The following is a 10,527-nucleotide window of genomic DNA, read 5'->3' on the forward strand; positions in this document are numbered from 1 at the left end:
CTAGGAACTGAAGTTTTCCAAACAATAGGAAGCCATTCCTCAAACATTGGTGACTGTTTAGGAACAGAATGGTGGCTAAAAGAACACTGGAAGAGCAGAATCCTTCTCATGCAATTAAAAGAAGGGATGAGATTTTTTTTCTTCTGAGGAGTTTGAGGAACAGTCCTTCTGACATACTCTATTCAGTATAAAAAGGGCCTATAGCTTCTCTCTCTCCCCACTTCTTGCTCTTCATATGTAACATGCAAAGAGAAAGGACAAACTCTTTCCCTTCTTTTTACCAGCACTGGGAATCAAAATAGTTAACAAAAATGCAAAGAATAGGAGTGGGGACTCGATCCATTTCTTTTTTCAGCATCTCCAAGATCCCCATGTCACTGAAAAACTGTATTGGGAGATGGTAAGTGGTGTAGGGGTTAGGGTTAGGGTTAGGGTGTAGGGGTTTGAGCATTGGATCAAAGTTCAATTCCCTTCTCAGCCATGGAACCCATTGGGTGACCTTGGGTGAGTCATACTCTCTCTGCCCCAGAAAACTCCATAAGTTGGAAACGACATGAAGGCAACACCAATGAGATTTCTCTTTCCTACCATGAAATTAGATATACAAGCACATTCTGTCCTTACCCCAACTTCATGGTCTTACTCCACTCACTTTGAGAGGCAATTTCTGCTACACTTCCTCAACTGAGACAGAAATATGTTGTGAAACACAGCAAAATGTTAGCGCACACAGAGCTGGGGGTCACTGGGCATTGCTCATTGGTACTTTCTATGGCCACTACTGAACTCCAGCCTCTTAACTGAGATACACCACCTCATTTGTAATGTGTAGGAGAAATGGAATAATGCTAATCCCCCACTCCTCCACTATTCCATTAAATAAGTCAGAGGTGGTATTGGGAAAACACAAGGGACTAAAAATTGAGAAGAAAGGTAGACTATCCTCAATGAGCAATGACACTTTTTAAAATGTCAATACATCCTCAGTTGGAAAAAATCTTAATATATCTGTTCTTAGCTATAGAGAAATTCTAATGCCAATGGTTAACTTGTTGAATTGGCAAAATGTCCACTGCTACAACTAGATGTGACAAGAAGATTGTAACACAATGCATAGATACAATGAGAGCTGCAGTGGTAGCCTGGTTGTTCATTGCTTACTTATTGTAATATTTATTTATTTAATATATATCCCACCTTTCTCGCCAGATAATCTTAGAGGTCTAATTAATCTGTACCTTCTTCAAATATCATTGTTGCATTTAAATTTATTTGAAATAGGCCATAGTATCCATGAAACCTGGTGGCTTCCATGCCATTGAGATGGTAAATCTCATTTGGCTTTGAGTCTAAACTTGCTATCCAAAGTGCTGAATCCCATCCCCAAAATAGCTTTGACACCTTGCATAGCTCTCTTCCCAGAATCCATTCATCAAACTATCTACATGATGGCCAATCAGAAGCTAGTACCAGAACTGACAATTTGAAAACTGCCATCTGAATGGTACAGACAGGAAAGAAGCTGATTCTTCCTTTCTCTGAGCCAAGCTCTACTTCAGGCCTCTGCTTGAAAGTACTATCTGCTAATGATACCAGGAAATGCCGAATTGCTTTGGGCATGAAATGACTTAGATGGAAGCATGTGAGCATATTTCCAGGATCTTCTGGAAGTAGAGATAACATTGACTTTCTCGTGCCCAGAGATCCCAAATAAGTAAATCTGTGGCACATTTGGGATCCCTGGATACAAGTTGTCTTTCATTTATTGGGTTTGACCTAATGGGAAAGACCATTGTCATGTGAGCCATTTAGTGCTTTTGGGCAGGTAATAGGTGTTGCTGGAAGATCTGTATTCTTCAACATCTCCAGACCTGGCTGATTCCACAAAGCAGCACACACAATACACACACAATAATGTGGGCCACAGAATGACAATCATCAGAATGACATCATAAGAGGAGCCCCCGGAGGCACAATAGGTTTAAACCTTGTTCCAACAGGACTAAAGACCAACAGGTTGGAGGTTCGAATCTGGGGAGTGTGCGGATGAGCTCCCTCTGTCATCTCTGGCTCCATATGTGGGGACATGAGAGAAGCCTCCCACAAGGATAGTAAAACTTCAAAATATCTGGGCGTCCCTTGGGCAACGTCCTTGCAAATGGACAATTATCTCACACCAGAAGTGACTTACAGTTTCTCAAGTCGCTCCTGACATGAAAAAAAACATCAGAATATGAGTAAATAAGCACATTTCCCTAACAAATCTACCATGAATGAGCAACAGAAGCTATAATGATATAAAAGTAAAAAAATGGTCAGGAATAATTTTAAACCTGTTTTAAAAGATGGCATTAAAATATTGTGATCAAACAACTGGTGTTGGATGGGCTTGTGGTCTCCAATCAACTTTATGATTCTATAAAAATTTAAAGGGGACATTTTAATCTAAATAATATCAGGCAAATTTTCTAAAATTGCCTTCATCAGTGATCAGCACATCCACCGGTGAAGCAATGGGTTAAACCCTTGTGCCAGCAGGACTGTTGACCAACAGGTCAGCAGTTCAAATCCAGGGAGAATGGGTTGAGCTCCCTCTGTCAGCTCCAGCTCCCCATGTGGGGACATGAGAGAAGCCTCCCACAAGGATGGCAAAACACAATATCCCCAGCAATACAGATAAATTACTTCTATTTCCTCCTTACTAATTAATATACAATTCTCTGTTTTCATTCTATAGTGATTCACATTATGGGTCAAATACTTAAGTATTCTCAAGATGTAATTCAACCCCTGAACTCAAAATTTTGTTTTGTTTTGTTAAAAAACTTTACATAGCTGCACAATGAGTAAAGGAAAATCACATTATTTCATGCAATTTTTGTCAGAAAAGGACACACACACAAACATGTCCCAGCTGCAGGAGTCTGAGCATGTAAAAGCTACCAAGCCAAAATAAATATTTATGCTCTATAGCTGACTTGTACAGTAATTCATTCGTGCCCAAACCAATCAGTTGAGGAAGAATCCAACATTTTATTTTCAAAATCTCTCCCCCCCCCCCCTTCTTTCTAAACATTCATATAAGCTATCTTTTATCGAAGAAAAGTGGATCACATTCACAGTACATATTTTGTCCCCTCTGTAAAGTATTATTACATTACACAACAAAATCCTTAGGCACTGACGTCAGTTCCTCCCATGTATACACGGCGCAAAGGCACAATGGCACAGTCTCTGTGTTTTCATTTGCTCCTCAGAAGGGTTTCTGCTAGCAGGCCCCCATATTATACATAGGCAACCACCTGCAGAGTGACATCAAAGGAAGCTCCCCACCACGGCCACGGGAAACTGGCTACGATTACAGAGGCAGAGAAAGAAGTCTGCGACCAGAATGCCTGCAACCAGCTGGATTGGAGAGGAAAGAGCTTAATGCAGAAGGAAACTGCCTGACCCAAGTCATTTCTCTTCCCTTGCAAAGGAACAGAAGCGCTTTACGCATGGAAGAAGCTCATTATTACTGAAAAGAGGAGGAAAATATGACACACACTCATTCCCAGCAAACGGTAGTTAGTATAGTTCTTTACTTGCAGCTCCAGGCCTCTAATCTCATTGAAACCAACAGAATTTAAGAAAGTTTAACAAGGAATAAGCATAGAATCACAATTAATAATATATAGCATAATTAGAGCAGCATAAAAGATGTCAATGGCGTTGGCATAAACTGCAAGGTGATATTGTAATACTGTGAAAAAACACATACATTTAATAGAAACTTTGTGTTTATGGTTAAATGATATAGGAACTACATGTCTTTGTGGATATTGTAAATTTAAAAAATGAAAATTATCCTTAACATGGTGGCTTACTGTGTTACTGCATAAGAAAGGGGTAGTAATCATCATTTTTATTTCTTTTTAAAGGTTATAATCTGGTGTCTATATTCATACTGCCATAAATTGATCTTTCCTTATTTGTAAGGCTTTGGATGAGGTCACATTGGCATTATAAAATGGAAGCTTTCATCTCTTTCTAGCCCGGTTGCTTCCTGCACAATTCTGGGAAATGTAGTCCAGGGTGTGGCCTTTAGAATTCTCAGCTAGAGAAGCCCTCGTCTTCCCTAAACTACATTTCCCATATTTCTGCAAGCTCAAACTGGGTGACAGGGAGACAAAGGCCTTTGTTCCATAACACGAATGTGATCTTGTCCTATTAGTCTGGAAGAATGTTTGAACCAAAACACAAAATGTTAAAAGGACACAAAGTGATTGAGGCATACTAAAGGAACAGTTGTTTTTGAAGGTCACCAATAGTTATACAGACAAAGTCCAATGTGTTCCTGTTTCACTGACAAATACAGCGCATTTCAGGGTTTGTTTGTTGCCATCTTTTAGAAACAGAAGCACTATGCTAAACAAACCATGTAGAACCCGAGAAACTGAATAGCGACTGCATATTGTGTGGATCACTACCTTCTTTGGGCTTTAGAAGCTATGTTGGCATGCCATGTCTCCCAGTGGATGGCATCATAGGATATTCTGGATCTACTCACAGTGCCTCAGGGTGTAGGTTGCACTGACTTCCCGGTCATTGTGCTCAATTCTGCACACTTATTTACCCATGCAACCAATTCTAAGGTCATGCTGAGGAACTGTGGTATTTGTGCATATGAGGAAAAGTAAATAAGCAAGTTCCTGTGTGGGTCAGTTTGATCAAATATTGCAGAAAATTGGTGTAATTCCAAGCTCTTCAGCCTAGCTAAGCCGGAGCGGTTGAATGTACACTGATTCATTCCATTGATTTGATCAAAATATTAAATACAAATTCAAAGTGGGAGAAGTTTCAGATAAGGCTTTCATGATAATTACTCTGCTTCAGTGGCTACAAGGTAACACTTTGTGTTCTGCTCAAAATTTTCTCATTAAAGAAAAACACACAGAATAACTGCATAATGCCTTGTCCACTGTATAGAAACACAAGGGTCAACTGTTTGCCAGCAGCATATTTTTACATCAGAGAAGGGCTGCCAGTAGGTAAGTTTATAGTGGCCAGCCTGGGACGTGACAAATATAGGGCAAGCAGAAAAGGGGCTCCCGGTTGTGCAACAAGGGAGAAACCCAAGGAAGGATGCTTCTCCCTCTCCCTCCTTCCCCGGGGTCAGACTCTAGAGATGTACTGGGAAAGGGAAAGGGGGTTATTTGGTAAGGAGAGCCTCCTAAGAAAATGGAGGAGACTCTCTGGCCCCAAATACAGTTGGGAACCTGGATTATTTGGAAACAGAGAAGCTTTGTTTTCATGAATGGGCCACTTGGTTACTAACTCTCTCAAAATGCACCACACTGGAGAGCTTGGATGAGGGGTTGCTGATAGAGGCTTAGCAGTAGAACTGGAGCCTAGCAATGAACAGCAATTCTCTCAGCCATGTCCTGAAGGAACATCTGTAGAAGAAATGACAACTCAGCCTGCTGACCAAATGTAAGAGTCTCCTGCTGAACAGGCTGAGGAGAGCCAGAAACAGGTAACACCTGTGATAGTAGGATTTAAGAGAGTGGTGTTTTTTTATTTGACTGCTTGAACCAAGACCATGGACTCTGTTATGCTGTCTAGAACCTGGACTATCTTTGGACATTGGTTTTAGAATTGTGGACTCAATCTTGCATCTCAGATATTAGTGGTAAATGGATCTTGACCCTGGAATGGACATTTGGATTTCCCTCTTGCATATTCCTCCCTCTGATATCTTTGGCTCCTTCTATACTGCCATATAAAATCCAGATTATCTACTTTGAACTATGGCACAAATACCACAGCTCCTCAGCATGACCTTAGAATTGGTTGCATGGGTAAATAAGTGTGCTGAATTGAGCACAATGACCGGGAAGTCAGTAGACTCATATAATCCAGTTCAAAGCAGATAATGTGAATCTGGATTATATGGCAGTGTAAAAGAGGACCTTAGTGGACTATTCAGCTAGACCCGGGACTGTTCATATAGACTCTGCCTGTATTGACACCTGGTCATCTCTGGTGATTCCTTATTGACCTGACTTTATTGACTTAACCGTTCCGTTTCAAACGTACACCGTAGGTCCAGGAACACAATCTCAATATAACTTGAGATTGGCCTGCAAGAGACAAGGCAGTAAAGAGACTTCAACATTAGAGCCACTTCATTAGGGATTTTAGCTTGGGAAAAAATATGCACCAGTCTACATCAGTAACCAAGAGGTACCATGGGCTTGAGTCAGTGGCTGTGCAACAGTGAAGTAGCTCCACATTCACCATGTCAAAAGTGGCAAAGAAGGGTGTATTTGTGCTTCTGTAATTGACTGCACAAGGTATCCCATTTATACATTTTTGACAAAGTGTAATGACTTAGGCTGGATTTGCATTATATGGCCTGTGTAGACCAATATAATGCAGTTCATAACTATTTTTAAGCTAGTGTTATACCCCAACAAGCTATATACTTCATACTCAACTGATTACACATTGTAACACATTAAATGTATTTTCAAAACTGTTAAGCAACATTGTTATAGAAATTGTATAATTATATAATACAGGAAACAGTCTTCTTGATAAAGAAACTTCTAACATGTTAATCTCCTATTGCCTTGTCCTTTCCAACTTTCCACAAGTTGTCACTCTTCCTCCCCAAATGGGGACCTGCTGAGGTCTGGAGTCAAAGGTCAACAGGGTCAGGCAACTGCCACGGCTCACAGTCCTACAGGGGGTCCATCCACTAACTGGAGATAATCCTCAGGGAATGCTTTTTGCCCAGAGACCGCAAAAGCTTGGCAACAACTCTGTAAATTTACACTCCTTTGACCCATTTCTCATATTAATGCTTTCTTTCCCATGGCTCCTTATGTGAGCATGATTATTAGACCTCCCTCTTGTCCTCTTTTAAGGTATTGTTAAAAACCAATTCTTTTTCACTTGCATTTCCGTCTTGATGATATTTCATTTGAACCTTTTTAATCTCTGAGTTGGCTTGTGCAAAGACTTTCTACTATTCTGATTATTTTCAATGTTCCTTTTGGCTTCACTCAGCAAGCATGGCATTTTTTTATTTTCCTCAGAGGAGTCCTCTTTTTCTCTCTTTTGTCCTTTTAGTCTGGAAAAGATTAATTTGTTTTCGTCATTTTCTATATTTTATTTTTTAAAACTACTTTATTTTCAGGAAGCAGCCTGCTAGGCTTGAATATGCTGTGTGCCTTCTATTTGTTTCCAGCTTATGGTGACTCCAAGGTGAACCTATCACTGTGTTTTCTTGGAGACACAATTGTTTTTGCAGGTCATCTGAAAGACTTGTTCAGAAAGGGTTTGCTTTTGAGGCTGAAAGTGTTACATGTGTATGGTCACCTGATGCCTTTCCATGGTCAAGCAGGGTCTTGAACCCTGGTTTTCAGAGTCATTCAAAAGGCAGATCAGGGAATAGGGATTTATCCTGGATGAAGCTGTACTCTCCAAAAATCATAGGTTCACAATCTGGATATATTTCTTGGTCTGGAAGCTTTGTTTTTTCAGCAGTCATGAGTATATTTGTACTACTAAAGCTAAGGTACTAGCTATGCCTATGCTTAGTGATATCTGCTCCAATCATGAAGACTCATACCTAAATTACATCCCATTTGGATTATTGTAATGCACTCTAAGATCCCTGAAGGAAATCCTTGTCTCAGTCTGACTGGGAGCACAGATCAAAGTCTTCTAAGGGTTCATCTGTACATACCCTAAAATGCAGAGGTCATTGCAGAGAAGCAGTACACCATCTTTGCCTCAGAGGTGGCATCCCAGTCTGTCTCCATCCTACAGCAACAGTGGGATGGAATCCAGAACATCCATCAGAGCCTAAACTGGTTGAATTCCATTGCCTTACCAATGCTGTTCCCATTTATGTTGCTGTATGGCAAAGGAGCCCCAAGAGAGCTCATGGCCATTGCCAGGTGCCATTGCGATACCAGCAACATCCAGGAGCTACCTGGATCTTTGTAGCCATCTGTTGTGGCAACAGGAGGGAAATCTGAGCCCGATCATTTCCCTTTTTCTTGCAACACAAAGTGCAGGGGATAAGTGTTATCGGTCCATATGAACAGTGGACTAGTTTAGATTAGAGCAGGTCAAGCTGTAGTGATTTCAGTTAGGACTGCAGATAAGGAGGTTCATTCCAGGGAAGCCTTCACAAAACCAAATCAGCCAGGACAGAGTACAGGCACTCTGGGTTGAAGGCAAAGCTACAGAGGTGTATTACAATTTGGCCAAATAGGATGCGAGTACAAGCAATTTGCTTCAAAAGGTACAAGCACAAATTCACAGAAAATACATCTTATGCCATTCTGACAGCTATTTAGACTACCCACTCCCTCACCTAATTGGCTGGAAAGAGAGGCAGGCAAGGATCCACAACCGTATTGACCAAAGGGTCCCTTTACATCACAGGAGGAGATTCCCATAGCGTGAAGGAAGACAGCTGGTGGTTGCATAGTTTGAAGAGCCACTCCATTGTAGAGACGCCCCTTGGGAGGGTGCAGTCCAGGAAGAAATGGTGATGTGGGCATGCTGATAGAGTACTTGATTAACTCAGGGCCCATCCAGTCAGGCCCAAAATGAAGGACATGTATTAGTTTTTACCAGAGGTGTCCAAATGACACCACTGGTAAAAACGAATTAATTCGTAATAAATCAAGTGGGTTACTTTAACCCATTTTGGTGTGGGTTTAGGGTTGTCTGGAAGCACCCTCTAATGTCCAGTTCCATGTGAAACAAAGGGTGCAAGACCCAAGAGGCAAATGAGATTATTCTAGACAATCAAGGGTTGACTGCCTATATAGAGTTAATGTATTCATAATTTGCTGAGCCCCCTCTTCCAGGGAACAGCAGATTCTCAGCCTTAAGTTGAATGAATAAATATCCTGAGCGTATTTGGTGACAAAGAGGATTATCTAACTGCATATATTCACAAAGAGTTTGATATTTATCTGACTTGGGAAATAGCTGGAGGGACCTGGGCTGTGATTTCCTTTCCTCAGGGATTATGTAAACTGAAGACATGGAAAGGTAGCTGCCTTCTAGATACATTTCATTTGATACAGTTTATACAGTTATACTTTTAGGAATTGACACAGTACATAAAAGATACAAGTTACACATAAAATCTCAAGTGTTTATATTTATTGAAGAGTGAGATATGATAGGGGTTTCAGGGTACAGCTGCTGCTAGGTCCATTCCGGAACCTCTGGTGCTTCAGCATTTTACAATTCTGGAACCACATAAAATAAAGGAAAAATCATATAACTTGCTTGGAGTCTCTTGATAATCTATATATATTCCCCTGGGGGGTGGGGGTTGCAGGGGCTTGACAGCAAAGTTATTCACATTTACTCCAGATTGTGGGGGTACTCTACAGCATTCTTGACTTTGCATAACATGGGGTAACACTAGGTTAATATATTTTCTCTGACTTTATGGACGAGAAGTTCCTGGTCATCATTTAGACATTTAGATTCAACTTCTGGACAAATGTGGGGTAAAAGGCAGTGTACACAAGCTCTTAGGGTACTCTTGGGTTTGGAACTCTTTCCTTAGAGATACTTCTCCCTTATTGTCCTTATGTCAGCAAAGAAAATCAAGATTTTTAGGACTCGACTACAAGACTTTTTGTGGATGCACTTTTAATGTGTGCTGTTCTGCTGATTTTGATTCAATTCCCCTAATGGGTTTGTTTTAAAGGGTTTTAACTGTATGGATTTTTAAAATTTCATTTGATAACACCTTTCCATAAGATTTGAAAATGCGTTTAATTGTATTTATTTTATTATGTTCAAGCTGTCTAGGGGAAAAGTGGACTATGAAAAATGAATGTGTGGAGGGGTTGGTGGTGGTTTGAAAACAGAAGGAGAATTAAAATAGTTTTGGGGAGAGAATTGTCAGCTACTTGAGACTGTGAACCCATTCACACTACACAATTATAGTACAATTATTCCAGTTCACGTCCTATGATTCATCCTATGGAATTCTGAGATAGGTAGCTTGAACGGGGAGCGGGGGAAGCAACTAGAATTCTCGACAAAAAACTCCAGGATTTGATAGGATGCAGCCAGGGAAATTAAAGTGGAGAAATAGTGCTATAATATGTAGCGTGAATGGGCCATATCTCAGCCAACAAATTATCCCAAGTTATCACTACCTAGAAAACATCATCATTGCAGGAAATATGGTATTTTCTATAAATTACATCTTGTGCACTGCTCCGCAATAGCATGAATTGAATCTGTTTATTATTCCACTTTTCTTCAAATGGCATTCATGAAACACGTTAGAGTTGATACTTCTGATATTTTTCTGAATGTCTGGATCTACTAAATGTAGAAATTCTGCTAACTTGAGGGAGCATGTGAGCTGAATCCAGATCATTATCCGACCATGGAATACCAAACTGCATTATTGTATGAGAGTATGCACGCCTTGTAGTCTTATTTCTGAATTGGACCCACCGCCAACATTTATCGAACTAATACTAGCCG

The sequence above is a fragment of the Anolis sagrei genome, chromosome 3 (genome assembly GCF_037176765.1).
Source record: "Anolis sagrei isolate rAnoSag1 chromosome 3, rAnoSag1.mat, whole genome shotgun sequence".
NCBI lineage: Eukaryota > Metazoa > Chordata > Lepidosauria > Squamata > Dactyloidae > Anolis > Anolis sagrei.